Here is a 15,968-nt window from a genome sequence, read left to right as displayed (position 1 = left end):
TCAGCAGCGGCCCTCTGTACCTTATGCTCGGAAAAACAGAACGCTGAGAGACAAATCCTTAAGCAATCTTTACATCGGATGGTAGGGGCCAAACCCTTACGACATTGCGGATTGAAACAGACGTTACAGTAACCGTCACAGCGGTGCTTAAGCTTATCATTGAAGGCCTTATAACACCAATGACAAACATACGAACAACCCAAAAAAGCCGTCAAACTCTTTATTCCAAAGTAATGACTATCACTTAGGAAGAGAAACAGTGTCTGTGTATGGGTTTCAGGATGTATCTGAAATTTCACAAATACTTCCTTTACCTCACAACGGTACCACAAAACAATTTTTAAAGACAACAACTCCTCAAACTTGGTGATGTCTGAAAAGGCAACCATCTGTTGAGAGTTTAAGCCGGCCCTCTGATGAAGCATTAAAGCCTCTTGCAGAGCTTGGGGTTCAGGCATGTCGGGGGTGAGTAGTTTTATTAAACTGTAAGCAAAACAGAGCTTATTGTCCCCACTGGAACTCACCACTAATTGCCTGAGCTTGGTCCTAATTATGTCGTTCTTCAAGCATTTCGACAGTCTTCTAAGCGCCCCACCCTCAGGGTTACGAACCACATTCATTACCAGAGACAGACTTTCATCAGCTAAGATGGCTGCGTTACTTTGCAATAACGCTTCGATTTTAGCCAGACATCTAAATTATCTCCACTCAGCATTACAGATAGGTTGCTAAACAAATCATCCCCTCTGAGTTCTAACTGTACAACATCTCGAGGTCTGACCCTTTCAGCAACCTGTTCAAGCATTTTCTGCAAGGCCTCGTGTATGTTGACAAATATTTCTGCATAATTGTCACAATTTAAAAGTTCTGCAAAATTAAAACGCTGAATCATTTCAAAATTGTTATAGGCCGGTCTATCTATAATCACGGGATCACTGGTACTCTTGGACACATCATCATTTTGAACAAAGCCTTCACCCCCTACATTCTCACAGAGCATGTCCTCCACAGCCTTATCAGTCTCAGAACCCTCCACATTCCGAACACCCCCACTGCTGACATCTACAAAACCCCCTTTTTGAGGAGGCTCATTTAAAGCCTGTAAAAGTCCTTCAAAGATATCCAACCGGTTAATGTCAAGACCCTCCTCTATAGTGATGGCTGCTTCTGCCGCCATCCTGTGTTCTAATTGTCTCAAATCATTTATAATAGGGGCAGAATTTGGTCGGGGTAGCTCCTCCAAAGCCTCCACCATTTCAAACAAATCGGGGTGAACTAGGGGGTGAACCTCTATAAGCGCTACCGGTGGGAGGTGGTTATTTAGATCATTGACCATCTGTAACAGGTCGGGGTTCACCGGTAAGTCTGTTAATTCACATTCTATCAGTGGTAATTGGGGGTTATTTAAATCATTTATCATTTGTAATAGTTCCAGGTTCATTGGGACATCAGAGGAGTTCACAACAGGGCCGGGGATGTTCTCTCGGGAAGGTCTTTTTGGGGCCCTAGCTTGTTCATAATCCTTTAGTTTGTGAGTTCTTTTACCAAGTCAGGACATTTTTTAATTTATTTTTTATTTTTCCAACAACCCACAATAGTAAGGCGTTTTGTGTCAATTAAAACATTAAATACGGTACAATTCGTTAGTAAGGGTATTAATAAGGGTGTTTTGGCTCTCTATCACCAGGTTTTGCCCCACTAACACAAGTCTTTGATTTTGTAACAAAGTATGTAGCAACTCATGCCGACCTTCAGGAAGTAGCTCCGGGGGCTGGTGGCCTGGCTCAGCTTCAAAGGATGGTCGCTCCGGTAAATCTCGGTCGAAGGAGGCAGGGAGCGAGCGTATACTCATGGACGGAGACCAAGAAGGCCTTTGCGGTAACACCCTGGCCAAGCGCGGGGTACTGTTCCGCGTTTCTGTAGCCAAGAAACGGGTCTGGGGGGACGATGTTGAAACCAGGCCGTCGTTGGGTGGTGTGTCAGCCCTGACTGACGGCGACCCCTGAGGTTGTTGGATGCCTGTATTTGTTCCGCCCGACAATGCGGCGGGCTAAATCTGGGGTGTTGAATTACCCCCAGAAGGCTGTGGCCTGAGTAGATGTTGGGGGGTCTCCAAGACCACCGTGGGGGATCCTCTCGGTGATCTCACCGGGGAAGATGTTTGATCCCACTTAGACGGGGTAATTGTCCTCAATAGCTCATCCACAGAATGACTATCCCAAGAGTCTTGGGAAGAATAAAAATATACATTACATTTACATCTTTAAACGGCGACAGAAATCAAACTTAAAACAACATGTCCAGGACATTCAAAACCTTTAGCTTTTTTAGACCTTTGAAAATAGCCTTAGACATTCACTACAACGCCTTATTATTTACAGACAATATATTTATTAGGACTTGATAATAAATGTAAAACAGAGAAGCCGCTGTAAATAAACTGTTTCTTAAATGTTTCTTTAAAAACTGTAATATTGTTAATAAAACACACACACACACAACAACATTTCATTTTTAAACGAACCTTCCAAGTGTAAACGCTTCCTGATCCCGGGACTTCCTGTTTCACAAACGTTTTCACAATCTGTTTAAATATTAAATACAATGAACACCTTCAAGCCTTTTCCTACAACCACTTTAAAACAGAAGTATAATAGCGGGAGATAAGCCAAACAACTTACTAAACCCTTTCGGACGGCTTTACTTCCTAACCAGACGGTACGGCAATCGGTCATTTCTAAACACGTTCCCCAGAAACAAGCATAGACCTGTCCGGACTTCTAAAGATCTTTCCCAGAACCCCCCGCCCTACAGGAAACGGTCACCCATCGCTTAAATATTAGCCCTCAACGGGCAAACAAAGCCCTTTTAAAAACATTAAAGTTTGAAAGATCTTACTTACCTCCACAGAATAATCGTTTCTTATGTTTTTCGGCTGGTTTAGCTTTTTGCACCGCTGTGAAGGTAAGAGACATGTTTAACCTTTAACCACACCGCTTTATAAAAAGCTTTTACCTCTTACAGGCTGCAGACATATACTCACAGCTATCAGATACCGGGGCTGACGGCCTTTCAGATTCTTGAAAGGTTACGGTTCTCGAAGGTAAAACGAAACAAGCCCTCGATGTGGAAGGCCTTTCGTTGTCTCGAACCACGTTTCTTAATACTGTTAGACAGGATAATTTTTTTAAAATTAACAAAACTGGACTCAAACATCTTACAGAAACGTTATACAAACAAACAGGGGTTTAGTTCTTACCCGGTCGGCAGACAGCCTGTCTAGGGACAACTACTTCTCTTGGTCGAGACATTAATCACAGGCCTTTCGATAGTTTCTGTGTAATTAAAGAGACCGGCATTAATATATATTAAAACGTTTTCATAACTCTAATGAGCCGCTTCAAAACCACACACACCCATACATAAGAACCCATGAGCTTAAACACAAAAATCTTACCGTCGTTGTTCCAGATGATCTCCTCAGCGTTGGGAATTAACTCCTGTTGACTGGCTGAAAAATAATTTTACAGAACTTAAAACAGATGTTATAGCCTTATTTACAATACATGCACACAACACGCTCTGAGTCAATGAAAATAATCTGAAGACTTGCCTAAAAACTCGTTTAAATCGAAGTCGCTGATGTTGTTTCCGGACATTGTTGATCTTTAGTCTTAAATCGAAAGGTCAGTATGAGTCTGTCGAGCTGAAGACCAGACCTTCATACTTATACTGATGGCCACATGCCGGATCTGCTTGTAAGGCATTGTTCTGGTCTGGCCTTTGTGCCGCCCTGTTACCAATTAACATATCAAAACCAACCAATAAAATGACACTGCATCAAATTTCAAATAGAAACCAAGATGGAGACGATCTCTTCCTCTCTACTCTAAACTTTTATTAGAACCTTTAGGTCTCTCAAAAAAATATTTTTAAGCATCATGACCTATAGTCAACAAACCACTAAGAATATTTCAGGCCTTTATAAGCGCTAAAAAACAACCTGAGCGAAGAAAATAACTATAAAGATCTAAAATAACTAGCGCTTTTACAGTGATTTTTTTTTTTTTTTAATAGCGATGCTTTGTTTTGTATTATACAAGTCACAAACTACTCAGAACAGCGTTTATCCCCGCAAAAGAGATATTTGGGTTTATTTTACAAAGCTTATAAATTATATAGGTTAAAAGTATTCTGAATGTTTTGATACCACATGCCATACGTACTGTTGTCTGAGCCCACCCCCGCCACCCATGGTGTGAGTGATTTAGCCTTGAGTGTTGTGATCTATTTAGCATTGAGTGATCAGTTGTTTTTATTTTTTAAACGATTCCTTATCATCAGGGATTGAGACTGCTAAAATACCTTAAAAGCATATCCTTATCTTAAGTCTAACTCTTATGAGCTTTAAGACCCTAGAATGTATTTAAGTAAAACCACTGAACACATTATGTGAGAGATAAAATATAACCACAGCTTTTTTTTTTTTTTTTTTAAAACAATTAACCTATACACACAAACACCCACACACACACCCTCTTTTTTAATTTTATTTTTTATTAAATTTGAGGGGAGAGACAGAGCCAGATACAGTGTGGATAACATAAGTACCCTATGCAAAACAGGCATTGTTAGGACCTGGGATCATAACAGACAACAGAACTTGTTGATCTTATAAAATGATTGGGCGAGAGAGAGAGAGAGACACACAGAGACAGTGTGAATATGATAAACGCACTATTCAAAACTGGCATTGTTAAGACCTGGGACCATTACAGACAACAGAACTTGTTGATCTTATAACGGTTTAGATTTACTAAACCATTACATGTATATTTTAAAAAGACCCCCAAACACTACAGGAAGAGCCGACCCATTCACACTCTACAGTTGACCAACAAGAACAACAAGAACAACAGGTTATGGGCGGCCTTGTTGTTCAGGGTTTTATGGGTGTACACTTTCTGACGGATATGACGTAGGAATAATTAAGGAAATAACTCTACCTAAAATCACGCCCCCCAATTATGACGTAGGAATATTAATAAGCTTAGGGCATACGTCATAACAAAATAGGCCGCGCCCATAAAACCCTACTATCTACTCATAAGAGTAACAGCAATGTCGCCGATCCTGCTACGGTCGTATTGTAACAGCAACAACATGTATCGATTTTAAAACTGTCAGTTCCAGCGCCTCGCAAAGCTACCCTTCTGTGATCGTTTGTTCTCAAGGTCAGGATTTCTTGACACTCCGAGGAAGAGAAAACGATGGCCGGCCGCGTTACAGGGACAGATAACAAAGCACTAGCACGCGTGCACCGCGGGTTGTTTCCGCCCGGTTTCGAACCAGGGACCTGTCGCGTGTGAGGCGAACGTGATAGCCACTACACTACGGAAACCGACCTGTCCTGGTGTTTCGAATGGCTCCCATCGAAGCCGGCTGGTAAAACGCGCACAGGCGTTTCCCGTGGGCCAGCCTGTGAGATAAAGGTTTCTATTTTCACTGACCTATTTTGCATTGCTCAAGGACACATCAGGACACTTTGGAAACTCTTTCAAAGGAAGAACGCCCTGAGCTATGACAAGACTTAGACTTACCCCAACAAGGTGATGCTCACGGGCTTGTTCAAACAGCTGCTGCTCATCTTGTGCCACCATCAGACAATCACAGAGCTATTGTGCCTTCTACACCTTACGGTAGCTTTACTTTAACAATAATAATGACGGCGACCTCGACGACAAAAAGAAAAACAAGAACAACAACAACAACAACAAGAACAATAACATCATCATCAGATTTTAATTAAAAGTGGCTACACCAGCATTTACAATTTCAACCTGTCGACGGACGGACGCTCTGAGTCCACCAATTTCGGAAACTCCAATGAAGAAATCCACCTACCGCCTCCGGGGAACCACGAGGGCAAGCAGGACGAAAAGGGCCGGCCCACAGCAGGCTCTTTCCGCCCGGTTTCAAACCGGGGACCTTTCGTGCGTTAGGAGAACGTGATAACCGCTACACTTCGGAAACTGACACCGTCACCTCTTGCTTAGAACGGTTACCGTTGGAGACTGCTGGTAAAACCGACCCGTCCTGGCGTTTCGAATGGCTCCCATCGAAGCAGGCTGGTAAAACGCGCACAAGCGTTTCCCGTGGGCCAGCCTGTGAGATAAAGGTTTCTATTTTCACTGACCTATTTTGCATTGCTCAAGGGCACATCAGGACACTTTGGAAACTCTTTCAAAGGCAGGACGCCCTGCGCTCTGACAGTGCCTGCACTTAGCCCAACAAGGTGATGCTGAATGGCATGTTCAAACGGCTGGTGGTCTTCCTTCACCACCAGACTATCAGAGCTATTGTGCCTTCTACACCTTACGGTAGCAACAAATCTAACTACTGCTTTACTTTAACAATAATAATGACGGCGACCACGACGACAACAAGAACAACAACAAGAACAACAACATCAACAAGAACAACAACATCATCATCATCATCATCATCAGATTTTAATTAAAAGTGGCTACACCAGCGTTTACAATTTCATCCTGTCGACGGACGGACGCTCTGAGTGCACCGATTTCGGGATACTTCGGAAACTCTTTCAAAGGCAGGACGCCCTGCGATCAGACAGTGCCTGCACTTAGCCCAACAAGGTGATGCTGAATGGCTTGTTCAAACGGCTGGTGGTCTTCCGTCACCACCAGACTATCAGAGCTATTTTGCGCCTTCAACTACATAAGAGTAACAGCAATGTCGCCGATCCTGCTACGGTCGTATTGTAACAGCAACAACATGTATCGATTTTAAAAGTGTCAGTTGCAGCGCCTCGCAAAGCTACCCTTCTTACATCGTTTGTTCTCAAGGTCAGGATTTCTTGCCACTCCGAGGAAGAGAAAACTACAGCCACCCTTGGGGCAGAGAGATGGGGGACGGGTAACACGGCACTGGCACGCGTGCACCACGGGTTGTTTCCGCCCGGTTTCGAACCGGGGACCTTTCGCGTGTGAGGCGAACGTGATAGCCACTACACTACGGAAAACGACCCGTCCTGGTGTTTCGAATAACTCCTATCGAAGCCGGCTGGTAAAACGCACACAGGCGTTTCCCGTGGGCCAGCCTGTGAGATAAAGGTTTCTATTTTCACTGACCTATTTTGCATTGCTCAAGGGCACATCAGGACACTTTGGAAACTCTTTCAAAGGAAGAACGCCCTGAGCTGTGACAAGACTTACAATTACCCCAACAAGGTGATGCTCAATGGCTTGTTCAAACAGCTGCTGCTTGTCTTGTGCCACCATCAGACAATCACAGAGCTATTGTGCCTTCTACACCTTACGGTAGCAACAAATCTATCTACTGCTTTACTTTAACAATAATAATGACAGCGACCACGACGACAACAAGAACAACAAGAACAACAGCAAGAACAGCATCATCATCATCATCATCATCAGATTTTAATTAAAAGTGGCTACACCCGCGTTTACAATTTCAACCTGTCGACGGACGGACGCTCTGAGTGCACCGATTTCGGGACACTTAGGAAACTCTTTCAAAGGCAGGTCGCCCTGCGCTCTGACAGTGCCTGCACTTAGCCCAACAAGGTGATGCTGAATGGCTTGTTCAAACGGCTGGTGGTCTTCCGTCACCACCAGACTATCAGAGCTATACTGCGCCTTCAACTACATAAGAGTAGATAGTAGGGTTTTTTGGGCGCGGCCTATTTTGTTATGATGTATGCCCTAAGCTTATTAATATTCCTACGTCGTAATTGGGGGGCGTGATTTTAGGTAGAGTTATTTCCTTAATTATTCCTACGTCATATCCGTCAGAAAGTGTACACCCATAAAACCCTGAACAACAAGGCCACCCATAAATACCCCCACCCCTCTGAAGGTAATGCCCCGAAACTCTCCTCTCTATTTAAGAACCCGCGCTGCTTTTAGGCAATACCTCTTTAATTCTCAGCATCAGAAACATCCCGCTTCTTCAACATGTCCAGCGACATCAACATGAAACCCCGCAAGAAACAATCCCGGGCAAGGGTTCCTGTACTCACCAATTTAAAGATTGAACGCTCCTGGGTGTTGTTCTGGGGGGCTCGACGGGGTTACCGCTTTAAAAGGGATCCCAGCTATGTTGGAGTGGAGCTTTTTGCTTTGGGAGAGAAGGAGGGTACGTTGGAATCTTTTGAGACGGTAATTGAATACTCTTATGAGGACTGGTTGAAGGTGATGGCCTGGAGAGATCTGGGGCTTGTGGATAAGACTCTAGAAGGCTTGCAAGAGGGTCCAAGAGAATGCAAAATGGAGTCTCCGACTCAGGGTTTTGAAAGGTGGTGAATGGGAAAGCTTGCAGAACTATGGTAGAGTGGTGAAGAGTCTATCTCTAACTACAGATCGTAAGGTTTTGTTTAGCAGTACCCTGATTACAAACCCTATTGAAGGGGGTGTGGAGGATCCAGAAAAACAGGTTACTGAAATTATGTTTGACGCCGTCTGACGGCTCAGGGGCTACTCTCTTCTAAGAGGGCGGTGTGTCGTGACGTAGTGAAGAGATAGGATAAAAGGCGCAACAATTCATTCATGGTTTAAAATTAAAGAGAATGTCTTACCCGAAAGCTGCGGACGTCGACAGGCTCTACAGGCCTCATCAAACCCGGGATCACCCCTGGTTCTATTCCCCAGATTTTGTATATACTCCGGAACCCTCTGACTGCGGTTACCCTCCAAGACCTCAGACCCCGGTCCCTCAGGACGAAACAACATGCGGTGCGATAGATGTCCAAATGAGTCTCGGGGATCCCCAGCCTCTGGAGCTCATGGAGGGCCTCGATTTTGCCGAACTGTCTACCGTCTGTGCGTCTCAGGAGGGGGTCAGTCCAATGGATGTAGAAACACCCCACAAACCACCAGGCGACCCAATGAGCATCGGACTGTCCCGGGGGCGTGATGAATACGCAGGATTTATGCCCGGGGTATGTGACCAAGTAAGCAGAGTAGTTAAAAGCACCCTGGTGTATATTCTGAGTGCTCTCATCGACCGAGCTCTGAAAGAAGTCTGTCGGGGGTGTGAAGTGAATCACCCCAGTCAGTTGAGACACAGTTGTTTGTTTGAACCAGACCGTTACTATTTCCTGTTCTATTTCAACGTGTTTTACAGAAGACTGAACAAACCGTGGCTGAAACCGGCACTAATCAAGGCGCTGTCTTACTCCCACATACATGTCACTGCGGGACAAGTCCAGAAAATCATAGATGAGATTTTGCTGGAGCTGAAAAAGGAGCCGTTTATAACAGAGAAACTTGGGCAGCTGCTCAATGACCTGGATGAGCCGAGTAGAAAAACCGCTGGCAAGCTAAAAGCTTATTTCTTCCGTAAAGAAGTTAAAGCTGGGGGCAGCGACGAAGAATTCGACATCTACGCCACTGATTCAGACTCTGACCTGAACTAAGGGACTTTGAACATGGGGAATGTTCTGGACTGCTTCTGCAACTGGTTCTGTCATCAACAGCTAACCATGCAGCTAACCTGAGAGCGCTATTACACCATGTGCTTGACAGAAAAGTAGCCATAGCGAGCCTTTTCTCTACAGATTTAACCATCGATGAGGATCAACTTTCAAACCTGGAAAAGTTAATGGCTGCTGTAACAAAGACCGGAGGGTACGAACACTGGGATGAAGCGCTCAAGGGGGCCAAGAATGATATTAGGCCATTTCATCAACATCTGAATGACCTTTTACTGAGCATGTTTAATACACCTCTGTTTACTTTTAAAATAGGTCATATTGTTGTTTTATTTACATATGTAACTGAGGTGTGTGCCTACAAGATAAAGAAACAGGTATATTTGTTGATATAGATCAAGTAACCAATCATCTGATTTCTTTTTGTCTGGACCGTAGAAAAAATTGTTGTGTATGTTATACTTTTCTCAAATGTGTAAAAAGGGGTATCTGCTCTCCTGAAGTTGAATAAAAAACCTTGTATAAAAACTTTGCGCATAGTGTGGGTCTGTGTGGTTATTTGACAGAATGACTCGGCAAGCTCCCCAAATGCAGGAACTATACTACAACCCAGCCAAGATTGGGGGTTTGGCGGGTAAGAAGGGTTTTCAAAGAGGATTCGCTGAGGCCGGAGTGAAGGTTAATGATGTGGTTGTTTCAGAATGGTTACGGGAACAAGACGCCTATACCTTACATAAACCTCTCAGGATTAACTTTAAAAGAAACCGCGTATATGCAACTGACATAGACTCACAATGGCAAATGGATCTAGTCGATATGTCAAATTTATCAAAACATAATAATGGTCACAAATTGATGTTGATGTGTATCGATGTGTTATCAAAATATGCCTGGGCTCGCATTCTACATAATAAAACAGGTCGGGCGGTGACAAGGGCCTTTGAGGATATATTGTCCCAGGGTCGATGTCCTAAAAAACTGCAGACTGATAAAGGAAAAGAGTTTCTCAACAGAGAATTTCAGAATCTACTGAAGAGACACAAAATATATCATTTCACCACCGGTAATGAGCTTAAGGCATCGGTAGTGGAGAGGTTTAACCGCACCATAAAGACCAAAATCTGGAGATATTTTACAGCGGTCAACACGTTCAAGTATTTTGATAAAGTTCAGGATTTTATCGATGCTTACAACCAAGGGTATCACACCAGTATTAAAATGAAGCCTATAGATGTTGATCAAAGTAATTCTTTTAAGGTCTATATAGAATTATACGGACCGTTTATTAAGAAGGGAAAAACTACTTATAAGTTCAACATCGGTGATGTGGTTCGCGTTTCAAAGCTAAGGAGTACTTTTGCCAAAGGTTATGAACAAACATTTTCTGACGAATATTTTACAGTTACCGAACAGTTGGCTAGAGACCCCCCCGTGTACCGGTTAAAAGACTATGACGGGGAGGATATAGAAGGAACGTTTTACGAAGCCGAGTTACAAAAAATGATTGTGGGTAAAGACAGTGTATACAGAGTTGAAAAGATATTAGCTGAAAAAACCCAGAACCGGAAAAAATATGTGTTGGTGAAATGGCTTGGACGGCCTGAAAAGTTCAATAGTTGGGTCCCGGAACAACAGGTTTGCGATATTCAATCCTTATAACAACATGCCCGCGGGTGTGATGGGGGCATTACTTTCGGTACTCAAGATGGAATCAGGAGGCTTCTACGTGACTCTACCCAGTAACGCCTCTCTCGATATATACCCTAAAAATGAAATATCCAGTTACACGGTACAATTTGGAAAATCTATAGATCTAAGGGGGTCGTGGGAAGTGGGGTTGGCGGAAATACAGTATCCTTACACTTGGGCTGTTTTACAAGATAAGGATGCCACCTTCGCCATTTTTGATGATGTTAAAATCAATGGACATTCACGATACAAGGAGGTTATTATGACAATGTGGATAAAATATTAGATGAGATTCATAAACAGTTCTCAGAAGGCACCCCCAACATCAAGCTATATTACAACCCTATTAAAAACAGAGTGTACAAGGTGTCAAAACCAGGTATTAGCATTCAAACCAGCGGCCAACTGGGGCGTATATTAGGGTTCTATTCTGACACAGAGAGCAGGTTCTCAGAAGTGGTGGGGCGGCTTTTACACTCTTTATGTGTATACGGATATCATAACCCACCAGAGGGTTGGGGATAGTTATGTCCCCCTTTTGAGAAATGTACTTATTAAAGGTAAAAGCAATGACATGGTCACAATTACTTATGACAAACCACACTACGTAGCAGTCTCAAAGATCCACTTTGACAACATCACGATCGAAGTAAAATCGGATCAGAATATCAACGTACCCTTCCGCTTCGGTAAAGTTAATGTCAAACTACATTTTAGACCCCTGAAACAGTGTGTACATTATTAAAATGGCTACCTCGAGGGGTTATGTAGATCCTAGCGCCTATGTGGATTATTACAAGATGCAAGCCGGGAACGGCTTGCCCGGTATTGTAGGAGCCCCCACAATGTATGGCGCCGGTCTAGGAGGACTCTTTCGTGGTCTCTTTAGAATGGCCGTACCCCTGCTTAAGAGAGGCTTTGCTATAGCCAGACCCCACTTGAAATCAGCGGCTAAAAATATTGTTAGTGACGTGTTCACCAATGTTATGAACCGGGCAGCTAGCCATGAGCATCAGGAGGGTTCGGGTCTCATGGTAATGGCGAGGAGGGGGGTAAAAGAAGAATCAGCATGTGTCCACCAGGGGGCGACGAAGATCCGTGGCTAACAAAAAACGAAGAATCTCTCATTCTCCAACATATCGTGGAAATTTCAGACACGGCCCCTCTGGAGTTTTTTATAGCTGGCAATGGCGAGGATTATATTGATTTGAATAACACATTTATTTTAATGAACTGTAAAGTGACTGATGAGGATGGCGATGCAATCGAGAAGACGGCCAACGCTGGGGTCATCAATTACCCGGTGGCCACCATGTTTTCACAGGTGGATGTGACCCTGGGAGATCGGCTCATTAGTCAAAGCAGCAATACTTACCCCTATAGAGCCATGATGGAGTGTATCCTTAATTATAGTGAGGAGACCCTGAGCAAACAGTTCAGCCCCGGCCTTTTCTTCAAAGACATCCCGGAAGCTATGGACGACAAGGATCCAGAGGGACTCAATAAGGGTTTGCAAAAAAGAACGGCCTCTTCAACAGAAGGGAGGACCTTTGAGCTAATGGGGCATATCCATGCAGACATATTTTTCCAAGAAAAACTCATGCTCAACGGGGTAGACATTAAAATTAAAATGATCCGTAGTAAAAGTGCTTTTTGTCTGATGACACCTGATACTGAAAAATATATACTGACCATATTATCGGCCTCGCAGTTTGTGAAAAAAGTGTCCGTCTCCCCGGCGGTTAAACTAGGACACACGCAGGCGTTAATGACGGCAAACGCCAAGTACCCGATCGAAAGAGTCTACATGAAAGTCCACAGTATCCCCGCAGGGACACGGGTGATGAACCAGGAAAATCTGTTTCTAGGACAGCTCCCAAAACAGGTTATTATAGGTCTCGTGGATAATGATGCATTTACCGGGGTTTACAACAAGAACCCCTTTAACTTTAAACATTATAACGCGGAATTTATAGCGTTGTACGTCGATGGTGTGCAGGTTCCATCCAGACCTTTTCAACCTGACTTTGAAAACGGCAATGCGGTTCGTGAATATTACAGTCTAGTACTGGCTACGGGTCGCCATCTCAAGGATCAAACTCTGCTGATCGATCGCCGGGAATACTGCAGCGGTTACACCCTGTACGGTTTCAACCTGACCCCTGATGAAGAGTGTGGACAACATTTTTCACTGATGAAGACGGGCAATATGCGTTTGGAGATGCGTTTCAAGCAGCCTCTACCACGCACTGTAAATATGGTCGTGTATGCTGTGTTTGACAACATTATTGAGGTGAATCAGAGGAGAAACGTTATGTATGATTATTATTAAAATGAACACCAGAGAGCTCAACCACATCATGAATGCCCTGGCCGGCTCACGGAAACTGTTTCAAGGAGTCTACGCCTGCGATCAGCTGCCTAAATTTAAGATCAAGAATTTACCTGCAATGTACATAATCAACACACACCCTAAAAATATGCCCGGAGAACATTGGCTGGCTATTTATCTAAGGGAGGACCACCGTGGTGAATTTTTTGATTCCTATGCAAACCCCCCGGATTTCAGACCTTTCCCTCGGAAGATCAATAACTTTCTGCTCAACAACTGTCAAGAAACCATTTACAGCGGTCGTCAAGTACAAAGTCTTCAGACCTTCACTTGTGGTCAACACTGTGTGTTTTTCTTATATCATAGATCTAAAGGAAGGTCATACCCCGATATTATGGCCTTGTACAGTGAGGATTTAGGCCAAAATGATAAAAAAGTGGCAGAGTTTGTCAGTACACTGTGGACCCCCCCTTATAACACAATGACTTACGACCCTAGACAGCCATGTATACAGATGGGGTGTTCTTGTGAGGATTTTAAAAGATGTCATGCGTGTTAAGGTGAAAAAATAATGAAAACAGCCTTTGAATCATTAGTTTTGTTTTTATTCAAAACAATTCTAATACAAAGCACGGGTTATGTTATAAATAAATGTACAACATTTGAAAATAAAAAAAATAAAATAAAAAATTGTTTGTCGGGTCATTATTTACAGGGGAGACAAATAAAAACATGAGATTAATAAGCTTCCCAACGATGGATAGATCCTGAGGATGGTCGCTCAGCACGGTCAGAGTAATGAGATATCGGAGTCAGATCAGGCTCCACCTCTTTACACAGATGGATTTTTTGTCGCGTTTCCTGGTTAGGAACTGTGGATTGGGGCATGTTCAGACAGGCCATCGCCTGTAGGAAAGCATTCCAGCCTACAGGTCGGCGACTATCGGGTACCTTATTAGTGCTAGTGACACTCTTCAACAAATCAAACGTGTGAACCTTTGATCAGTTGTCCTTTAAAAACAAATTCACCCTGTTCATTCCAAGCCGTTACCCGCGGTTTCTGAACCATTTTGTGCAGGATATATTGTGCATGTCTTTTGCTTCTGGCCGGCATGTTTCTCAAAACATCCGTTACAACATCTCCCTCTGAACTCTCAACAGGTTCGGTCACCGCAACATCTTTATCAACCGTACCCCCCGCATCAGCCCCAGAACCATTTTCTTGAGAGGCCATGGTTAAAGTTAAAATGTTTTGATCTTTTTCACCCTGTCTAACCAGACGGAGGTAGCGCTGTAACGTGTTGGTATACAACTGGGCTTTGGAATACTGATTTAAATCGGCCCTGGCCTGTATAGCATTCATTTCAGAGTCCAGGTTGTTTTCGGCCGTTTGTCTAATGGGCTCTGGCCCGACAACATTTTTTCTCAGTTTCTCAAGCTGCTCCTGAGGGATCAAAAACATTTTCTGAGCATATTCCATTATTAACCCACTCTGGAAGCTAGAAGACTGGTTAGGAAAGGCATGGCTATGCTCAACAGCGGTCCTATAAAACCCCCGGTTTGATTAATCTTCTTTCTTTTTCTTTTAATAGAATACTTCTTATTAGTGATGATCTTGATAACCGCTTTTTGTTTTTTGAGTTTAGAATGTTGAGAAGGGGTTAGGGGTATATTACCGCGTAAGATGTTAAAAGCTATTTCACACAGGGTCTCGATCAAATCCGAGGGGGCCCCTGCCAGCACAGCTTTCCTATGGCGCGGGCTCCCCTCAAATAACATTTGCAAAAGTGGCAGATTTCTTTTAATCCGAACAGACATTCTTATTTATTTCCTTTTCTTTAGCACATACACTGCCGGCCAATCGGGCGGGCACAAACCTGTTCTGAGGCGAAAGTCTTCTGGGGTTTGTGCTTTTAAGTCTGCAATCAAGTACCCGTAGGGTTTTTTGGTGGCATCCTCAAATGCCTCCAAAAAGAACTTGGTCTGGTTAGGGTACATTTGACGAGCCAAGACGGTGACTTGTAGTTTATCTCTGGGGTTTTTAAAAAGAATTATATAATTGGCATTTAAATTAATAGTGCGGCTTTTTTTTACCTTGAAAAAATAGATTTTGAACTAAATAAAGAATACTTAAATTCCTATGATGAGTGTACTTTGTGAAAGCTTTTTCCACTTCACTGTTGTCACCGGCCTGCTCCATCAGGTCATCAAGGATCACTAGATTAGTTTGACCGGGCGGGAACAAGTCATCGTCACACAACGAGGCGGGGAGACCTTGCACAAATTTCAGATTATTTTTTTTCGAAGCCAAATCATCGTAGAGAGGTTGCCAGCAAGAGTAACACCACACTATGTTGTCAAGAGCTTGGGACACGGTTGCGTCCACATCTTCTATGATGTTCTTTATAAGATAGCTCTTCCCCGAATTGGAGGGACCGGCTATAATACAGGAGAAAGGGTGTTGAAGTCTGT

The 15,968-nt window shown here is 43.5% G+C and overlaps 2 non-coding genes across 2 annotated transcripts; both read right to left on the bottom strand.

The window, feature by feature from the left end:
- Nucleotides 1–5,328: 5,328 nt before the first annotated feature.
- Nucleotides 5,329–5,401, bottom strand: trnav-cac (transfer RNA valine (anticodon CAC)). Its single transcript has one exon. It is a non-coding gene; the product is annotated as a tRNA-Val (tRNA).
- Nucleotides 5,402–6,972: 1,571 nt separating this feature from the next.
- On the bottom strand, nt 6,973–7,046 carry trnav-cac (transfer RNA valine (anticodon CAC)). Its single transcript has one exon. It is a non-coding gene; the product is annotated as a tRNA-Val (tRNA).
- Nucleotides 7,047–15,968: the final 8,922 nt, after the last annotated feature.

This window comes from Amia ocellicauda, assembly GCF_036373705.1.
Source record: "Amia ocellicauda isolate fAmiCal2 chromosome 11 unlocalized genomic scaffold, fAmiCal2.hap1 SUPER_11_unloc_1, whole genome shotgun sequence".
Classification (NCBI taxonomy): domain Eukaryota; kingdom Metazoa; phylum Chordata; class Actinopteri; order Amiiformes; family Amiidae; genus Amia; species Amia ocellicauda.
The sequence above is the reverse complement of the archived record's forward strand: the minus strand, read 5'-3'. Positions and strand labels throughout refer to the sequence as shown.